Source organism: Pholcus phalangioides, unplaced genomic scaffold (assembly GCF_987345545.1).
Source record: "Pholcus phalangioides strain wild (caught in Gottingen) unplaced genomic scaffold, Ppha-v1.0 ptg000003l_1, whole genome shotgun sequence".
NCBI lineage: Eukaryota > Metazoa > Arthropoda > Arachnida > Araneae > Pholcidae > Pholcus > Pholcus phalangioides.
This window is the reverse complement of record NW_028301596.1, coordinates 13017102-13039115: the sequence shown is the minus strand read 5'-3', so window position 1 is coordinate 13039115 and position 22014 is coordinate 13017102. Positions and strand designations below refer to the sequence as shown.

The 22014-nt window shown below is 34.9% G+C and overlaps 1 protein-coding gene across 6 annotated transcripts in view; it reads right to left on the bottom strand.

Annotated features, from left to right (window-relative positions):
* LOC149088113 (uncharacterized) overlaps positions 1-22014 on the bottom strand; it is a 156602-nt gene that overhangs the window by 57143 nt on the left and 77445 nt on the right. For 3 of the 6 annotated variants that reach the window (XM_089244526.1, XM_089244561.1, XM_089244552.1), the window contains exon 1: positions 20774-21049. The exons of the other annotated variants lie outside the window; for them this stretch is intronic. The gene's annotated coding sequence lies outside the window, so the exon portion shown is untranslated. Of the gene's footprint in view, positions 1-20773; positions 21050-22014 lie in introns of those variants that run through there. 6 annotated transcript variants of the gene reach the window in all.

Genomic DNA, 22014 nt, shown 5'->3' with positions numbered 1-22014 from the left:
ATTCAATGCATGCTAGATCTTTTTTGTGTTATTATTCCGTTGTTGTTGGGATTTGTCTGTCGGCAGCAGATGATTCCGACTCGCATTCCTTTGATGGCAAAGAATAAGACATAAAGCAAGTACCGTGTTTTTTTTCTATTATTAATAATAGGAAGTTTCCAAAGATTTCTAAAATAATAATTCGGTATACAGAACGGAGGCTATATATAGGCTGCCCCGTAAGTGCTAATGCGGCTTTTATCTTATCAACCGTCCGTTGTAGAGGCATAGTTTGAATTTGGAAAGTGCTCAAAAGGCGTTGAAAAATTACCCTGCACCAGTTTCGAGAAGGAAAATACAGTGTGTAAGAAAGTAAAAAAAATCTGAAGTTTTATATACGGCCCCCTGTCTTCTAACTTCCAATTACAGTGGAACTTGGCTTAACGAGCGGTTCGGTTAACGAGCAATTCGCATTACAAGCAAAAACTTTGATTTTATTTTGGTTCGATAAACGAGCGATGATTCGCATTATGAGCAAAAATTTGAACTTTGTTTATTTAGTTTCACGTTGTAGCAACTAAGATTATGGTTTTTTCGCTTTCGTCCACACACGTGCTGTGAAAAAAATTGTGGGTAATATTTTCCCCTACAGTCTCCGGTCAGCGTGCCTAACGCGAGAAATGAACTCCCGTACAAATGTCACTGTTTATGATATGAAACTAGATGTAGCATCGTAACCACGCGTATGTGCACTTAAAGCATTTTTTTAATTGCTCTTGGAGAAAACTATGGGCTTATTGCATTATTGAACGTGACTTTGAGGAAGACTAGCGCATGAACAAGATGAGATTGTGCCCTTGGGGAAGACCATGGACTGGATAGATAGATAGAACCGCTCACAACCCCGGACTGATGAAAAGCACCTTACTTCATGGACTGGAGGTTCACGAGCCCCTCATCCAAGAACTAGTGGAAGAACATGATCATATCCACAGGTGAGCTGATGAATCTCCATTGCGCACCACAGCACTTCTGCGGCTATTGACAAAATTTCTTTCAGAGTTGGTAGAAAAGTTTTTGTTGCCAAATGCATATCTACAAAAAGCAATGAGAGACAATGACTTGTGGAGCTTGTTTTTTTCACGAAAGTAGCGAAACAAGATTTATTCCCAAGCATCGTAGGAACTCCATTAACGCAAATCGAATGAAGTTTCCCTTTCCAATCAAAATCTTGTCTGGGAAAAAAATGTTTTTAACATTTCGAAATCGTCAATAGCCTTTGTAGTTTCTGAAAGATGCTCACTAAAATATTCTTGATTCATTCATGTGCATGTTGGGGGCCATCAAAGAAGAATTCTTATAAAGAATTCTTAAAGAATTCTTCTTTAATGACCACCAACATACACATGCCAACCAGCAAGCAAAAACAAGAAGCTGGCAACTGAGAATTGTAAGTGGTTTCATCCAACCAGTACCGTCTTAACGCATGCGCCCACCCGGGCACGGCCTCAGAAAAAATGAGTAGTTGAATTTTCCGATAATTTTTCAAGTAGGGGGCCTCAGAAAAATCACTTTCAGAAAATCACGGCCCGGGGAGCCCATGATGTTCTCACGACGGCCCTACATCCAACTGCGTACTGAAGGGAAATGACGAAACTGCCAATTCCTCGATGAAATTATGAGCACATTTAACTTCGTTCAGTGTATGAAAAAATGTATTTAATTGAATTTTCTCTCAATCAAGTTCACGGACCCCAAGGGGTCCATGGACCAGCGACTAAGAAAACATATTCTAACGCCTCACAATAGATGAACAAAAAATAATGCAGGATTTTAGCTCAAAAAAAGTCCCATTAATGGAATAATTGAAGAATTTGCAACCAACTATGTGAGAAAGAAAAATACATTTGTGTTCCGTTTTACCAATACTCGTTTACCAAACAGGATGTATGGTCACCGTACTTTCAAACAGGAATTTTTTTACATATAGTTATCATTCGGTTATTGTTATCAGAAATTTTGAGTCCCCGCACCACGGCCATTTTCTGCGCAATTAGACCGGGACCTACGATTTATTGCCGGTTCCTAACGGCAGACTTGCTTTTCATACTCATCAAGAGGTTGATGCGCTAACCCCTCGATGGGGGACTCCCTGCGGTAGCAATTTTTTTCTGCAGTCACGTCGCCATTTTTATAGTACCCCAGTGTCAGGAGAGCTTTTGACAAGGACGAACCGAATATCGAACTCGCGACATCTCCAAACATCCTTTGGTACGTTAGGCGAGTATCTTATCGACCTGGGATACCACGCCCCGAGTCCCAGTGTGATCACTTCAAGTGGCTTGGATTGTATCAATATGGATTTTAGAGAATTCAGAAATGCTTTTGTTATTATTCTTTGACTTAGATATTTACAAAAGTATTTGTAATAAGACGATGTCCTGTTCAAATAAGACTTGTTGAAGTAACTTCAATGTCTCAGAAGATCAAATAAATCTCGTAAGAAACATGAAATTATAGGTTTGGAAAAATAATAAATTGATATGGAAACCTCAGATATATAGGAAAAGTTTTATTATTAAATAATAATATTCAGTCGAATCGTACATCAAATACGTTTAAAAATTCTTATCTAAGATAGAGTCTAAATAAATTACAGTTAAACTCAGTTATAACGACCTCAGTTGTAACCACGCCTTGGCTATAACGTCTATAATTGGCGGTCCGGACTGAGTCTCACAGAGAATAATGTCAATGAACCTTTCTTATAACGTCGATGACAAGCAACCGACTCGTACATAACGACAAATTTTTCGTCAATTTTTTTTGTTTCCGTTTGAGAGAGAGAATGGCGTTTTCCCAGGAAATTCCTAAGATCAGAGCCGATCACATCCAGGATATGTTCGTATGCAGTTTTTTTTATTTATTACGTGTTTGACATCCCGACTTGCTCCTCATTAACACATTCACTATACATTCCCGTATTTTGCCATTTTCCCGAATATTTGTCATGAAAATGTCAAATTTCAACGAAGCTTGGTTTAAATCCCAATCTTTACTAGAAAGAGAGATGATGATGGCAATTTGCATAATTCATAAATTTCAGTACAATGAATATGACAATAAATATATTCATCTCATATATTAAATATATTCTTTCCTTTCATTTTCCCTTTCAAATATATTCATTTTCTTTTTTTTCCCCAATGCGGCCCCGAAGACGTAGAAGGTTGAAAGACGCAAATGTTGAAATGGGGAAAATCACATAGGGAAAAAAATTTTGACAAGTTCATTTTTTTTCCCGTGAATTTTTTCCATTTCAGCATTTGAGTCTTTCAACCTTTCGCGTCTTGATGTGTCTTTTAGCTGATGAGAGCATTTTGAAGCTAATTTATACGATATTAATTTAAAAAATATATATAACCAAATTTTTGCCGCACTCATTTGTGGCAAAGGACGCTTGAAATCTACACCGAAACAGTACTAAAATATTCATCTTTCATATCGATTTTTGTTAGACCACGAGATGGACATTTCTGATTCAAAATTTCTTAAATATTCAGAAAACAAAATGAAAAGTATTTCACATGTACCATAGCTTGGGAAAAGTATTCTATATACTGTACATATATAAAGGCATACACCCAGCACCTCCTAGAGATAGAAGGTCTCTGCAGACTCCTTGTGACGTCAGTAAGTGGTTCATTTTCCCTCAGAATATTCAGGGAAAAAAATTCCCTGCTCGTGCCAGTATCATCGTTGTGAGGAAAAGAAATGATCGGGCTCAGAATTGGCGATTTCTATGCCCCACATCCAATCACTATGCGGTATTTGTGAGCCAATCAGGAAGATTCTACGCCAAAATAAGAAGAAACGAAATAGAATGCTGTGTTTCAAAATGTGGCGAACTTGCTAGGTAGTCTGAATGACGTTTATGGCAAACACTGCAGAGGCTTTACACCACAGTATGTAATCTCAACAGCTCCTAGTGGTGCGTTTGAAAACCGAAACACACCACACTGACGTGACGTGATTTCACGTCATATCAGAGACGTCGTGAATTTCCACGAATAAGAATGCACTACGCCTCTGACGTGACGTAATAATAACGTAATATCGGTGTAGTGTGGTTTCGGCCTTAAGGGCGCGGCTTTGCAATAGTCTTTTATTTCAACGTCACATCGCCCATCAAAGAGTGATCAGGAAATCGCCATTTTTCGATATTATCCCGTCCGAAAAAAAAAACGATGGGAAGTCACTTCTCGTACTGTACGGGTTACACAAACTACACTCCGTTCCCCCTCCGACGTCTCAGCTAGGAATAAGCTTCATATAACTCCCATTTGGCAGAAAATTGCATTTCGTAGAGTGATAATCGCATGGAAAAATTCAAAAAAGAATCGTCTGTTTATATTGCAGTAGCTGATTCAATTCAGTAGTTTCAAGTCATTACACGTTCCATTGTGTCTCGAAACTAGTCTATTAAAAAAAAAGAGCCAGGATGTAAGAGGCACGAGGTCTCTTCCTGTTTCAACGAGGACTCGTTAACTACACGGTCGGTGCTTCGTGATGCATTCTTCACATAATGTAATACAAAATAAAACGTTTTATATATTTTCTATCCTCTATTATATTCCAGTCTTGTCATTTATTTAAGAACGAGCGCTCGATTCTAGCTTTAAAAATAAAATTTAGTTCAATTTTTTTAATATTAAAATTATAAATGTTCGCAGATTTAACGCTACGTAGGGCAAGGGTGCTCAACTTTTCGGGAAGTGCGGGCCACTTCATTGGTTTGAAGTTCCGTCTTAACGCATGGGCCCACTTGAAGCCTCAAGAGGATAGAGCCTCACAAAAATGAGAACTAATTGAAATTTTCGAGAACTTTCTAGCTAGAGCCTCAGAAAAACCAATTGGCCCGGGGGCCCATGGTGCTCTTACTGGAACAATGTGGAAGTGCGACACGGGTAACTCGAGTGGTTTGATAATCTTCTTTCGGCCACTTTAGTGGTTTGGTTATTTTTCGCGGGCAACATCAGATTACTCCAAGGGCTACATTTGGCCCGCGGGCCATGGGTTGAGCATGTATGACATAGGGTAACATGTCGGCGAAACGAAAATTGATTAGCCTGACCTCGAACAACGCGTAACCAAAACTTTTTCAGCGCGAGTTATATAATTATAATATTGATTTCTTTATTGGTTGCGTAATTAAGATTGGCGACGTAATTATCTTGCTACTAATAGCCAACAAATTGAAACTTCCAGAAACAAGGGTCTAATAGTATTTTCGATTACATATGGAAATGTAACCACACAAGTGTTTCGATTTGTGAACCTGAATTCTTGCATAGGCAAATGAACCATTTCTTCTTTGTCCCATAATTTAGGCTCCCCGTGTTTAAATTTCTCTGCGCGGTTGGGACACTTTTCCACTGACATATAATTTAGGGCAGGAAATTAAAATTCCGCATGAACAAGCGAGGCATTTCCAAACTGTACAATTGTTTACGGCCCGTAAATCTACATTCCGTCTAAGCAACCGAGGTATTTCCATATTATCCCATATTTTAAAGCCCCAAAAAATTTAAATTCTGCATAGACAAATGAGGCATTTCTAATCTTTCCGAAAATTTTGGGCCCAAATTTAAAGTCCACATGGACAAGTGGACAACAAACAATTTCTCACAGTCCTATAATTTAGGGTGCCATATTTTTTTAAATTATGGGAATTAAAATTTAATTCATTGTTTTCCCAAACTATATAATAGTTTAGCCCTGCCCCACCTAAATTAAAATTCTGCATGGACAAGTAAGGCATTTCCACACTGTATGAAAACTTGGGACACCCCAAATTTATAAATTCCCCCATGGACATGCAAATTAAATTATGAGATATTTACTCACTGTCTCATAATTTAAGGTCCCAAATTGAAATTCGGGATGGGCAAGTGAGTCATTTCTACACTGCAAATAATTTACGACATCCATTTTAAATTTTAATTCGGCATTGGCAATTAAGGAATTTGCCCACTGTCCCATATTTTATGGTCCCCAAATTTTAATTTTGCGGGAGCAATTTGAGAATTTTTTCGCCCAGTCCCGGAATTAAGCGCCAGAAAGCGTAAATTTCGCATGGGAAATTCAAACATTTGCCCTCTTACCCGCAATTTACGGCCATCAAATTTAGATTTTACAAGGGCAAGGAAGTATATTCACACTGCATAGTAATTTACGGTCCCTTAAATTTTAAATTTCACGCGAGCAATCGGGACATTTTCTCATTGTCACGCATAATCTAGAGGGCCAGGAACTTCAAATTGCGCATGGGCAATCGAGGCATTTCCAAACTGTATAAAAATTTATACGGTTCCCAATTTTAACTTTTGCATGGACAAGCAAGGCATTTCCTACAATTTCCATAATGCAGCCCCCACAAATTTCAACATGCATTTATTGATAAACCAAACACTTTAAATCTAGTCAAGGCATGATGGAGCTGATGCCCCCTAATCCAAACATGCTCAACCCATAGCTCGCGGAGTCATCTGATGGAGCCCGTGACCTCAAACCTGATTTTGTAAAAATGAACTAAGCGGTACATTTCCAAATCACTCAAGTGACCCACAGCACATTCCCAGATCCTTGAGGCACTCACGGTATATTTACAGCTTACTTGAACGACCTGCGGCAGAGCTCCAGATCACTCAAGTGTTCCGCGGCACATTCTCAGATCATTCGCGACCTGCAGAAAATTTACAAATCACTCAAACGGCCAGTGTCACATATCCAGAACATTTGAAAGACCCACGACATAGTCACAGATCACTTATGAAAATACGTTTACGTGCATAAAACAACTATTTTTGTGTTTAAAAGTAATTGACACAGCGGCACAGTTCTAGATCACTTAATTAAGTGACTAACGATACGTTCTCACATAAATGAAATCGCCCGCTTTCTCCAAAAGGTTGAGTAGCACCCTTGCCCTAATGCTTGATTAGTGCCCGCCGAGGTCGAAATTAGTACGTATAAAGAAGGTCCACAGGGCAAAGTGGTTGATGAATACAAAAATACTTATTTTATCCACGTAAATGTAATTCTCTAAAGCAAAAAATCGAGATATTTAAAACATATTTTTTTTAAAAATTAAAAACTGAGAATACTGAAATAGTTTCCATTATCTGACATTTTCCCTGAAAATCATGGCGACAGTTAATCCAAAGAAGACAAATGATCTATCATATAGCGTGAAATGTTCAGGGGAAAAATAAAAATTTCTGGAAATTTTGTCAACCCCAGATATGAAAGAAAAACCCGTAAAAATTAATGACTCGAACAATATAGCAGCGGGGGTTGCCATCTTCGTCTTCTATCAAATTGATACAGTTTTATCAAAGAATGGGGGGGGGGGCAATTGTTTTCGAGCAGAAAAAAATGGTTTTCTCACATTATTTTAAAAAAACTATTCATTCCACGTAATTAATTTCTTCAATTAAAAGTATATTTTAAAGTATGGGAAAAATTATTTTAATGATAAGAAGTTTTAATTGAAAGAATATTTTTCGTTTGCCGTATTTTTATTTAAAAACTCCTGATAGATTTGTTATTAAATAACTTCGCTTCTTAATGTTGCAAAGTTATTAAAAATATTTCATGAAATCCATAAGAATGAGAAATATTTAAAATTAAGATGAAAAAAATTGCAATCAAAAATTAAAATAAATTAGATTAAAATTTGAATAAGGCAAATTAAATAAAAAAATTATAAAACACCATATTAAATTGAAAACTAAAAGAATAGTAAATCGAATTTAAAATTAAGAAACTCTATATCCAATTGAAAACTAAAATTAGTAAATTAAATATTAAACTTCAAAGAATTTAGGAATTAGAAATTACAAATTAAAGAAATTAAAAGAAGTTTGGCAGAAGCGGGATATATAAAAAAATAAGAAATAGAAAATTGGACAAAAAATAGTAAAACTGTTTGATTACGGGATGGATAGGATGGACCATGAACAATGTCACGTCAATCGACTGCTTTTACAAGGGAACACCGGTATCGATTGGTAAGGGACAATGCGAGGTTATATGGTGTCGCAAGGAGTTTTTTTCCAATAGGATTGTTAATAAATGGAATAGCTTACCCCCGGAAGTAGTAAATTGTAATAACACAGTTGGCATGTTTAAAAAGAAATACGATAAACATATTGGGATAAATCGAGAATCTATTCATACTTAGAATATGACAACCATAAGTATTCTTTATGGGCATGGTATATAATATTTTATCATGTGTATATATTGTTTATAGTTTTTGTGATTGTGTGTTTTTAATAGGGTTGCAGTATTTTTGAAATATATGACATTCATATTTTTATGGGCATTTTTTTCTCAGCCACCTCGTTGGGCATTTTGCCTGTTGTGGCGTTGTATTTGTATTTGAAAACATAAACTGATAAAAAAAAATGCAAAAAAGCACCAAAACTGAAGCATTTTTTATTGTGGTTAAAATAAATCGCAAAAAGGGAAGAATAGAAAATTTGGAGGAAAAAAAGTCAATTTAATTGGAAAATAGTGAAAAAAAAGAGGAAAATATAGGAATATGAAAAAATTTAAAAAATATTGGAATATGAAAAAATCTGAAAAATAAATTAAAACATTCAAAAAAATGATGGATGGTGGAATTGAAAATGATAAAAATGAGAATAGCACCTTAACATTAAAATTTTACGTAATAAAAAAAATTAAAATTTGCACAATAAAAAAAATTAAAATTTGCACAATAAAAAAATTAAAATTTGCACAATAAAAAAAATTAAAATTTGCACAATAAAAAAAATTAAAATTTGCACAATAAAAAAAATTAAAATTTGCACAATAAAAAAAAAACCATTAAATACTTGAAAAAAATGAAAACTTAAATTTGAGAAACTAAAAACTAAAGTTATTTTTTCAAAAATCAGAAAACAATTTTTTAAGAACAATGGTAAAAAAAATTTCAAGTATAAATAAATAGAATAAAATAAATATAAAAATTTATAGAAATAAAACAAAATGAAAATAGTGTGTAGACAATGAAAAAAAAAGAAAGTACTGTATATAGAAAATGAGAAATATTGAAAATACGCAGTGTAAAAATTACTGAAAATATTGAAAATACGCAGAGTGTAAAAATTGCTGAAAATATTGAAAATACAGTGCGTAAATATTGAAAATACACAGTAGGCCTATAGAAAAATTAAAAATATTGAAATTACGGTAAATAAAAATTTGCGAAATGGCAAAATTGCAAATTTTTAAAATAAAGGTATTCAAATTGCACCAGATAAGTAGAACTACGGGAAACATTTCAGAACGTTAAAAAAATGGAATAAAAAAAAAAGTAAACTAAACTAAAAATAAAATGGTTTATTTTTTTTTTCACTTTTCGTGTTTTTATCCCAAAATCGTTTTCTCTCTTCGGTTTCCTCAATTTGTTTGTTTTAATATATATATTTTTTCAGTATAAACCCCTCTTATCTTTTTTTTTTAAACCACCTCCAAGTTTATAAGTCATTGAAATTTATGCATAAAATATCAAGAAAAACCATAAAGGCTTTCTATTTCAGTCTCAGGTATATATATATATATAAAAATAAATTCCAGCTTTTACAGTGTTTCCAAAAAAGCCGAGGAGACTCGGTTAAAGCGATTATACTCGCATATATATTTTCTTAACGTATTTTTTGGAATGAAGTTTCGATCCATAAAAGAAAACCAAATGGCGTGCCATGTTTCGCTGAAAGTGTTGAAAAAAGAAGGAAAGGGGGACGGAAAGATGATTTAATAAGACATTCGATGTTCATCGCGAGAGGTTCTGAGAAGAGAAAAATGTGTTGCAAAATGTACATTTTCTATGCATATTTATTCTTGGTTTCGGTAGGGAATGACCACAAATAAAATCCTATTCGAAAATAGGATCAAATCTATAAATGAAATTTCTTAGGAGTTATTAAAATTATTAAATTATTTAAAAATTAACATCAAATTGAACCGCATTACTTTTTTTTTCTAGAATTTTCAAATATAATTCCATTTTATTTTCCGTTAATTTTTTCTTTTATCGAAATGACTGAATATTGATGCAATATTCTACTACAATACCATGTAGTTTCCAATTGTTGGATGACACTGATTGTGTGTGTGTGTCTGTCTGTGTGTGTTGTGAGAGAGACAGAGAGAGAGTGCCGATGTCAAACAATCATTTCAATTACGTAAGAACGCTAATATTTGTAGAATATACAGTATAATATGAATGTACAGTAGACTCTATCTATAATCCGGCAGTGTTCTAGTCCGACACGCCCAGTGATCCGATGTTTTCAGGCTGCCTCTCTTTGTGCGTGGAGAGGAAGACATGCTAGTTCGGGCATTAGGGCCCCCTGGGCAAATCATTAATTTTGGGGACCCTTGCGACAAAGGTCTAAAAAGCTGTTTCTTTAGTCAATGAATGCACTACTACTACTACTGAACCAGACATCCACCTCGTCCATATTCCTCTGCGGAACTTCTAACGAATTGGTACATGTTGGAATGTGTGTGTATGTGTACTGAACCTGACGTGAAGTTTGTTTCTGTGTTTAATGTTTGTTGTGAATGTACGATGAATGTACTGTATGTTGTTTGAATTTTCTTTCTCAAAAATCATGGGGATCTAGGCAAATGTCCCACTTGCCCACGTGTGCACGTGTCTATACACATAATTTTTAAATGGGTTTATTTCTAATTGCGTGCCAGTATTCTGGCGATTCCGGTAACCCTGCTCTTGAGTGTTTCCTTTGGCACTCTGTTCCATCTTTCTTGTAGAAAAGTACAGTAGCACCACTAAAAACACAGCCAGTACATGAGAGCCAGGAGCCGGTCTCAAATACAAAAGTTCTATCCTTACTCTCTTCCATCCTAAAATTCATACACAATTCGTACCTTTTCGAATTTGTAAGGCAGATGACAGACAGCACTTATCGAACACACATCGCGCATTTCGCAACAATCATCTTTGCGTTAAGTACACAATACATACGCAGTGAGGATTTTGAAAAGAATTTGGTAAGTTACGGATCTATGAAACCAAAAGAAAGTCTGGTTAATAAAGCTGATCAATTAGAAAAGTTAAATAATCCCATTCTATGGAATAAAAACAAAATTCTCTTATAAATTATGTCTACAGTAATGAAAAAAAAAAAACCCTTTTGCAATTTAAAACATGAATCAGAATTTTGAACTGATATTTATTTCTTGTGACGTCAAATTGGGTTTCGAGTTCATTCGAGGAGGAAACTTGAAACATGTCGGAAGAAAGAAAAGGAAATCGAAATTATTAAAGCGTGAAATGTCAAAAAAAAAGAAGAACAAGAAAAGACGTAAGTAATAACAGAAGAATAAATTACATTTATGATTGGAAACGTTATAAGATTATGCAAATTGTACGACGACGACGACATGCTTGGAATTGGCTTCCTCTTCCGATTGCAATTTTTTCGATACTACAATGCTACAATCGTTGCCAATCATTTCCGGTTAATCCCCCTCCCCCGTAATTCAATGCCCATGTAAAAGAAAAATTGATTGACACGTAATTTAATAACATGAATTTCCTGGTAAGTTTCAATGAATATAATATTCCGAAAAATTATAGATAAGAAAGATTTTAGTACCATAGATATAGTTATAAAGATTTCAAAAATAATGTCTTTTAAGAATACTTAATTCGATATGGATTTGTATTATTAATTAAATCACATCAATTATATCTTAATTAATAGTTATAAATTTAACATCGATCTACCAAAACCATTTTTTTTTAATTATTTGGAAGACAAGAGCTGCTTTTGTCAAAAAATGGTTCATTTGTATAATTTCAATTATAATTGTGATCATTATTAATTAAAATTTTTATTTGAATTTTTTTACATTTTGTTTATCTAATCTATTTTGTTTTAATTATTAATTTCGAATGGATATTTTGATTTAAAAAATTGTTATTATTATTGGTTTACATTCAAATTTTATGGGAATTTTCATTTAATTACATGAGATTAATTATTTATTGCAATATCATCGGTAATGATTAATGATTCATAAACCCACGTAAAAGTCCCCAGTCCCCCTAGCCCCCTCCCCGCCCTTCGTAAGTATGGTTGAAGAGAGTTCTTTTTTGTGGAGTAAAAACTTCGAAGAGATGTTGAACATCAAACTGGATCATGTTGACAAAGGTGAGCATGACAGGAGCTGTTCCCCCAGTGTTGATAGATGGCGCTGATAACCACTTCTGGTGGACAATTTTATTGGTAGGTTAATGAAAATTGTTTAAGCTCACTAACTACGGTCTTACATCTGATCAAACCTAGGCCACACTCGAGTCCAGTCTGGCCCAATACGTTCCAAGGTTAATTACGGGCGAGTAGTGTGGCCACTCCACCACTGGCAATAATCGTCAAATGCTCGAGGCCAGAAATTATTGGAAGGCACTGTTAGAGGTGAATTTAAGGAATGAGTGGTCAAGAAAACCAAAGTTTAATGCGAGAAGGGTGTGGCCAAACTATAAATATGACTCTATTTAGAGAGCGAGCGATCAGGGGTCAATGATCGACAAGAGTGACCTAACGGTGTGCAAGCATGGGAGTGACCAAAACAGTGACATAGAAAGTGAGAGGCCGGGTCAGTGAGTAACCAAAAGAGTGACCTGAATGAAAATTGTAAAAGCACGCGAATGGTAAGCAAGCACATGACTGACCAAAACAGCGTGCAAGAATGTGAATGATCAGAATAATAGCCTAGAGAGCAAATGGCTGGGGCGGCTCTTGGGCCATGCGACCTGTGCGGCCGTACGGGACGCCGCTTTAAGAGGGGTGCCAAATCCGAGTTGAAAGATGGAAAAAAAAAGCTTTGCCGACAAAAAAAAACAAAAAACGTATCCAAAAATAAATAGAGGGCGCCAAAAATACGTCCCGCTCGGGCAAAAATATTTTCTCGTGGGGCTCAAAAATGGCCCCACGCGGGTGAGGATTTTTTTCTCGAGCCGCACCTGGCGAAGGGCCAGGTCAGTGAGGGACCCAGAGAGTATGTAAGCATGACTGACCTAGTGAGCGAGGGACGCAAAGAGTGACCTGAAGGGTGTGGAAACACGTGAGCGACCAAAAAAGTGACTTAGAGACAAGTATTTAGGTTAAGTAGACCATGGGCAAGGTCGGCCAATTCGAGGAATAACTAGTCAGGAAAATTAGACCGCAATGGGTAAAGGGCGGCAAAATTTGAAAAGTCCACATGCGGAAAAACAATAAATCCACCTCTGATCACGGTAAAGGACATGGAAGTTCTTTTCAGAATTGTGTTCTAGTTAACCTTGGTGCACATGGAATGAATGTAATCTAAATTTAAAAATATTACCATGGGCTTATACTTACACATTTTTCACGGCTGTATTAATTTTAATAGATAAAGAGAGAGTGCGTGTGTTTTCTCTCCCCCCCCCCCACTCTAATGAAAACTTTCGGCATAAACCTTGAGATTTCAAGACGTTAAAAACAGGAATAAAGATGCGAATAAGTTTTATGCAAATTAATTACTCCATGGCATCATTAGATACTATTATATGCCCATCACATGTTATTATACATCCATTATATCACTCGATTAGTGTTAACATCAAGAGAAATTTTGAAAGTAATCCAATAAGAAGAGTTTCGAAAAATATTCACGTAAGAAATTAAAATAAAACTTTCGAGAATGATGGGAATTTAATGATGGTAATTAAAGTAATAAAATTTAAAAAAAAAATTGAAATTAAAACTAATTAAATGGCTGATAAATATGTGTATTATATATTTCATGATTGATAAAAAATTATATCTAAAATAAAAAAATCATCTTTTATCAAATTTATTGAAAAAAATTTAAATATATTTATATACAAATAAACAATAAACACATGCGTGTTAAACTACAGGGTGTTTCAAAAAAAAGAATCATTCGATTTAAAAAAAAAATCACAACTATTCAGCTTTTAATCCGTTTTGATCGAATAATGTATAGTTAGAAAGAGGAAAATCTCGAGTTTCACGCAGTTGCCGACAGGTAGCGCTAACGGTCTTCCTTCGGCCGCCACTTCAGTGTTTGTCAAGATGGCGACTGCACAACAGAAATCATTTTGTGTTCTAAGCTTCGCGAAGTGCGAGTCCGCAACAATTTTTCATCGTGCTTTTCGTCGACAATATCCTGGTATCGAACTTTCTACCGCTCAGAGAATTAGGCGATGTTATAAACAATTCCGAGACACGTGTTGTCTGTGTAAAGGGAAATTCCCTGGCTGTCCCCGCATGTCAGCATGTCAGAGGAAAATGTGGAGCGCATCCAACAGAGTTTCGCACGTAGTCCACAGAAATTCACTCGCAGTGGATGCAAGCATGCTCGCAAAGGTTTGAGACGAATTTGACTACCGTATAGACATATACAGTGCATCCCAAGGTGGATATATTAAGCACTTTTAATTTGGTTTGTAAAAAAAAAACTTTATGATTAGCCATGTTCAATATTTTCCGTAATATACGCATTTCAAATCGTGTGATTCTTTTTGAAACACCCTGTATTTTGAGAGAGATTTATCGAATACACAGTACAAAATAAATTATCAAAAATAGGGAACCAATTTAAAATTGATTATTTCCAATGTACATCACATTTCAAACAGTTATGTATTTGAAATGTCAATATATTCGTATTTTATGCATAAAGTCATCGAAATAAATTACAAAATCTTATAAATTTTAGTTATCCAATTAGTTTTCATAAAGATCTTAGTTAATTTTTTTAATTATTCTTCATTCAAAAAATTATATTTGCAGCTTTTAATCACACAGAAGAAAATGCTACTAAATTTGACTTGATCAATCTTGATAAAAATTAATTACAGCCGTCACCCGTAAATCCTAACCGTTAGAAAACAATGTCAAATTTCCATCTTTCATTTTCCTCATTTTCGGAAGGAACTTTCAAAAAAATTGAAATCAAAGGTAACTGAATAGTCGATAAATATTATGTTACACTGCATATAACAATCACTATACATTTAATGATATAAGAAAATTACTAAATGTATTTTTAAGTAATTTTATTGAAAAAATTGAAATTAATTTACTGAATATATAAATGTATCTAAAAATACTTCGTGACATTATTATTATTACACAATTATATTGAAAATTATTTAAAGGAATGTATATGCAAATGCGAGTCACATTAAAATTGCTTATTTATACATACATCCCATTTTTAATATACATGGGATGAATATGACGATACATTATGCGTAAACTCATTGAAATAAATTTGTTAAAATTTCTATTTTTGTCTAATTTTAGTTATTCTTGTGCATAATTTTAATTTAGAAGTAATAATTTTAGTTTTACTTGTAAATAATTCTAACTGATCAATTTTTATGAAGAATTATTAAAAAAACCCTTTTAATTATTGCTCATATTCAAAAACTCTATTTCCCATCTTTCAATCACTATGCTGCTAAAGTTGACTTAATAAATCTTGATAAGTGTTAGAAAATAATTACAGCCGTCACCTGTAAATCCTAACCGTTAGAGATAATGTCAATTTTGCATCATTTAACTTTTCTTGTTTTTGAAGAAAATTCGTCTGAAGCTAAAAAAAAATAACCGAAAGCTCTAAATCAATACCAAAAAGCATATTGCAAAATAAAAAATTGTGACAGCAGTACATTAAATGCGGATAAACGAAAATGTCATTTTTAATTAAGAGATGACAAATGCGATAATTGATAATACAATACGAAGCAGACAGAAACAAATCTGCCAAAAAGAACTGCGATTTTTGTTTTTAATAATTCTCGCTGAAAATGAAAATTTCTTAAATTAATATTCGTGTCACACCAACTCGTGCGACGGATAAAAATGACTTCATGATTAATGAATCCAATCGGGAAACAAATGCAAGCTTTCACAGTGATGTGTAAAATATTCGATTGCTTCATGCAGTGGTTCTCAAACTTTTGTCACCCACGGCTCCCTTACCCAATTCATGGATCATCTGTGGCTTCCCAGAATGGTTCAGTAAATATTTTCACTCACAAGTAAATGATAAATAGGCACGAAAATAAATATCTCTCAGCTATAGTCGCGACAAAGGTTGGCGACACCCCTAGGAGTCAAGACGCACACTTTCAGAAATACTGGCTTCATGAATTCGCCAAAGTGGTCTGTTTTCCAACTGTGAGAAGAATTCAAAAAAGTCTCTTCACAAGGAGCAGCAGACCCAGGAAAGAAATATTGAATTATACTTATTACACATTCACTCATCTGCCAATTTTCTGCTTAATATTTCGATGATAGATGGCTGCACTTCTAAACATGCAACGAAGTTAAAGCTCACAAACGGTATCTATTATATTATGAACTGAGCTTAATTTATAAGATAATATTATACAAATTAAAAGAATATTGTATAAATATTCACAGAATATTTGTAATAATTTCTTATTGTCATTATTATAATTATAATAAAAAAAATAAGATTCTATTATTATAATTCTACTTTGAAGGTGAGGAACTAACGTGACTAATTAATTTGTTGGATATTATGCACATTTTCTCAGTAAGCTTTCTAAATCAGAAAATTTTTTACAAAAAAAATTACCAATTTAACTACAATTATTGTATTTGGATTATTTTTCTTTAATTGCTTATTCTAATAACTATATCAACAACACCTTTTGAATAAATTCTTATCTATAAAAATTAGGACTGGGAATCGATTAAAATTTTGAACTGGTTAATCAAAAATTTTTAATCGATTAATCGAATATTTTTGTGACCAGATAATATTAATACACTGCTGGCCACAGTAAATGCAACACCCTGAAGGAAGCATGCAAATAATATGAAATTTACAACATGCATTAGCGGAGGTGAGATATGCAAATGATTAGAATTTCAGCGCAGACGCACATCACGCGCGCCTGTGGCGCCACTTCAAAGCGCTATTTAAGGCTTGGAGATTTCGACGATTTGAAGTACGGCAATTGTGTTTTTCTTGTGGTTTTTTCAAAAAAACGATCAATTATGCCTCGTAGAAAACAGCGATCATCTTTTGATCAAGTATCCGAGTTCGACAGAGGAAGGATAGTGGCCTACCGAGATTGTGGATTATCTTTCAGGGAAATCGGTAGTCGTGTTGGACGAAACCAAACAACTGTGATGCGGATATGTGATCGTTGGATGCAGGAGGGTACGACGGACCGACGTGTTCGATCGCATCCACCTCAGTGCACCACTTCACGTGATGACAGGCGTATTGTGCGTATGGCAGTGACGGATCACTCAGCCACATCACGAACCATAGCACAGCACATTCAGTCTGTACCGCATCATCCAGTGTCTGCGCGTACCATTCGACGCCGTTTACAGCAGAGTGGTCTGTCCGCAAGACGTCCATTGCTTCGTCTACCCTTGACGCAGAACCACAGACGTCTCCGCCGCCAATGGTGCGATGAAAGAAGGATGTGGACGGCACAATGGAATGAAATTGTCTTTACTGACGAGTCACGCTTCTGTCTGCAACACCACGATGGTCGGATTCGAGTCTGGAGACACCGTGGGGAGAGGATGCTGAACAGCTGCGTTATGCACCGCCACACTGGTCCTGCACCGGGTATTATGGTATGAGGCGGTATTGGATATCACTCTCGCACTCCTCTAGTACGCATTGCCGGTACTTTAAAAAGCCAGCGCTACATCTCCGAGGTGTTGGAGCCAGTTGTCCTTCCTTACCTTCAGGGCTTGCCCACAGCCATATTTCAACAGGATAATGCGCGACCACACGTGGCACGCATTGTCCAAAGGTTCTTCGTCAATCACCAGATTGAATTGCTTCCCTGGCCAGCTCGCTCTCCGGATCTTTCGCCGATAGAAAACATGTGGTCCATGGTTGCTCAACGATTGACCCAGATTACATCCCCAGCTGCCACACCAGATCAACTTTGGCAACACGTGGAAGCTGCTTGGTCTGCTGTACCCCAAGAACACATCCAAAGTCTCTTTGAATCAATGCCGAGGCGTGTGGCAGCGGTGATCTCCAACAATGGCGGCTACTCTGGCTACTGATTTTGGCAGGAACCACACTTCACAGAAGTCTATAAATTTAATCATTTGATGCTTGGTCAACATGTTATCTACAAAATAAATATTGTTGCGATATCTCTTGTCTTTCTTGGTGTTGCAATTTGGGTGGCCAGCAGTGTAGATGCTATAAAAATAAATTTTATTCATTTCAACTAACCTATTTGGTAGATGTAAACAAATGTAGAATAGGTTAAAAAATTAAGGCTGCCCGCTTCAAGCAATTTGATATGATGAACATAATTGGCTAAACCTGTGATTTCTTCATTTGGATCTTGTCGTTTTTTGAAAAAAAAATATTCTTGGTTATTATTCACTGGTTTCGAAACTACTTTCGATTATACTGTTTTTTGCTTGTTTTCCTAGAAACTCTTCTCGAATGGTACTTGTGAGAAGATGAGCTGATGGTTTCAAGAATACGAAAAACTACTGTTCACAGTAGAGACAATAAATTTTGCTAGTCTTTTAAAAAACTCCTTTGATATAAAACTTTCACAGCGACATTTACACTCCCATCAAACTCAATTTGAAAGTTAAATAATCAGTTTTCATTGAATCTAATTTGATCAAAATATTGATTCAAATGGTTTTAAATATGGTCACTTATCCAAAATGTTCTGTATAAAACATGATTTTTACGACATCTAATTGGTTTTTCAAAAAAGAAATCAAGTTAATTCACAAACTTTTAATGAAAATTTTAATCGAATGAACGAGTCGAATAACTCAACTAAAATTTCTAACTACGATTAACCAACCCAATTAATCGATTAATCGGACCAGCACTAATAAAAAAATACATCATCAATAAAATGCTATCAATTAATGCATTATCAATGTGTAATCTCTTATGGAATGGTTCAGAAAATTTCAGAAAGAGAAGTGGAGGTACATCTGAGAAAAAATTCCGAGTTGGACATGAGTTATTCGGACTCGTGTCAGTAAAGTTGACAATATTCTGTTAACTCATTCATGAGTGACAGTAATTTTGATGACTATCGACGCCAAAATTCAGCTCACGACACGGTTGTTTCATGAGAGCCGCATGCATCCATATAAATGGAAACGTTCGTTAGCCGAATCCGCACGTTAGCCGAGGTATCACTGTATATGCAAAATTTGGCGAAGATCGGTCTAAAATTGTAGATTTGCATAGAGGCACACAGAAAAGCAATTTTATATATAGATTAATAATATCTTATGAATAACACAGTTTAATAATTCTTATGAATAACACAGATTAATAATATCTTATGAATAACACAGATTAATAATATCTTAGGGGCCGTTCAAGTATTACGTCTTCATCGATGGGGGTGGGGGGAAGGGGGTTTCCGATTTGCTGACTTTTGATGACAAGGGGGGGGGGTTTGGATAATGCTTACGTCATCAACCACCCTTTATGAAAATATGAGTTGGATTCAGAGGGGCAGAGCTGATGACGAAATTTTGCTGGGGGGGGGGGGGGGAAAGGAGGTCAGCATCTTGCTGACTTTTGCTGACAAGGGGGGGGGGTCAAAAATGGCTAAAAATTTGCTTACGTAATACTTGAACGGCCCCTTATGAATAACACAGATTAATGATATCTCATGAATAACACACAGATTAATAATATCTTATGAATAACACACAGATTAATAATGTCTTATGAATAACACACAGATTAATAATATCTTATCAATACCACACAGATTAATAATATCTTATCAATACACATAATCACACTTCTGACAGAATTTTCGGAAGTAAGTTGCTTTGCATCGGTCCGGGGTTGTGAGCGGTTCTATCTATCTATCAATAGCACATCATTAATGATAATAAGTTACCAATGATATGAGTTGAAGCAGCTTTATAAATATAACTATAAGTATTGACATTGTCTTAGTTAAACTCATAAAAACATCGATGCTTTATAAATAGTACCTTATTAATAATACCTTTTCCATAAAACATAAAAATAAAATATTAATCATAAGGTATTGATGATGTTATTGTATTAAATCAATAATATCTGACTAAATTTTGAATACTCTATTACAAACGCCTCTTTATAAAACTTAAACTCATCAAATTTCATACAAATTTCATCAAATTTCATATATTATTACTTATAATACTTTGACAGAAAAATCATTACTACACACAAATAAAAATATAGTTTTTTTTCAAATTATATTGGATATCATATTACAATAACAATAATAATATCGCATTTCAGATACATTCAATCATAAAATGAGGAGAAAAATATATTTAAATCAAAAGTTCCAATAGAAAATGAAGAAACAATCCGATATGTATTCTTCCAATATATATATATAATTAAAATATATATTAGTTAAGAATTAACAAATCCTTCAGCGTTAATTGATCTTCATACAAAATTCCATCAACGTATAAGACACGATACGATAGGAATGCTAAAATGGAGGAAACCATCATTTATAAAACAAAAACTGTTAACACGTCTGTATTATAAGCACGTTTCTAATAAGTGTCAGTTTTTTTATCATATAACATGACAGTCTCTTTTCCTCACAACATTATCCATCATAAGCCTAAATCACGAAACGAGGGAAAGAGCAAAAAAAAAAATCATGTAAACATACCTGTCCAAGTAGATCCGAACAACCTTGATAATAATCCATGTTAATCAATACTATTTCGAATTCATTCATTCAGTGGCGTATATCCAATATTAATAAACGCGTGTAGTCGGTTCCCACACGGATCATGAGTTAAATCTGAATAACATTATTCGATGTTCGATTTCATGTAGCTTTTATGAGAGCGACCGAAATGACATGACTGACATTGAGATCGCTTTTGGACCCGGTTTCCGTCCGTTGATGTCGGCTTAACTCACTCTCTCTCTCTCTCAGTGTGTGTTTAAAACATACAACGTACGCACCTAGTTTTTCTTTTTTTTTTTGCAGTTTCTGGTTGTGTGTGTGTGTGTGTGTGTGTGTGTGTGTTTTTTTTTTGTCGGTACCGGAACCAGTTCGTTACACACACACACACACATGTATGAGGTATGTATGTTCCCAGTGATGTGTATGGAGATGGGTGTGTGCAGTGGCGTAGGAAGAACGAGGCGAAACGAGAAATGATTGCACATTTTGCGCATCCTCTTCTTTTTTTTGCCTCTTTTTTTCACTTTTATTTTTTGCGAGTTTGGATTCTTAGTCACGTCTGTCTGGTAATAATAATAAGTGATGAAATTATTATATTATATTTTGTATAATTTATCAATAGGTGTGCTGGGAAATGTTTTTGGATGTATGTAAAAAATACCCCTGATATTTCAAAATCGGAGATAGAATATAGTCTGTAGAATAGGGGTGCACAACATCTGGCCTGCGGGCCAAATGCGGCTCACACAACGATTTCATCCGAAAGGTGTTCCGATAAAAAAAAAGTATCAGTAGTAAAAGGCTGACCATATTTTCCTTCGTGAAAATACGGGAAATCCGGACCCATATAGGCCATCGCCAATTACCGCTGAAAAATTTGTGAAAGGTAATTACAGAGTTGCCAATTATAGACAAAAAAATTGTAATGGGAAATAAAATTGCTAATTGTGGTCAAAGGGAGGTGAAGTTGCTTATTTGGACGTGCAAGAATTATAATAGTGCAAAATTAGAAATTCACATTCTCTCTCTCTCTCTTCTTTTCATTTAAGCAGAAAAATACAGTCCAAGAGAAGTAACGTTGCTAATTATAGCCAAAAAAATTGTCAAAGTTAAGTTGCCAACTATCGTTAAAAAAGCTAAAATATCGCCAATGGCGGGAAATAGGGACCTACTGCAACTCACAGTTGATTAAAATGTAGTTCACCAAAAATAAAAAA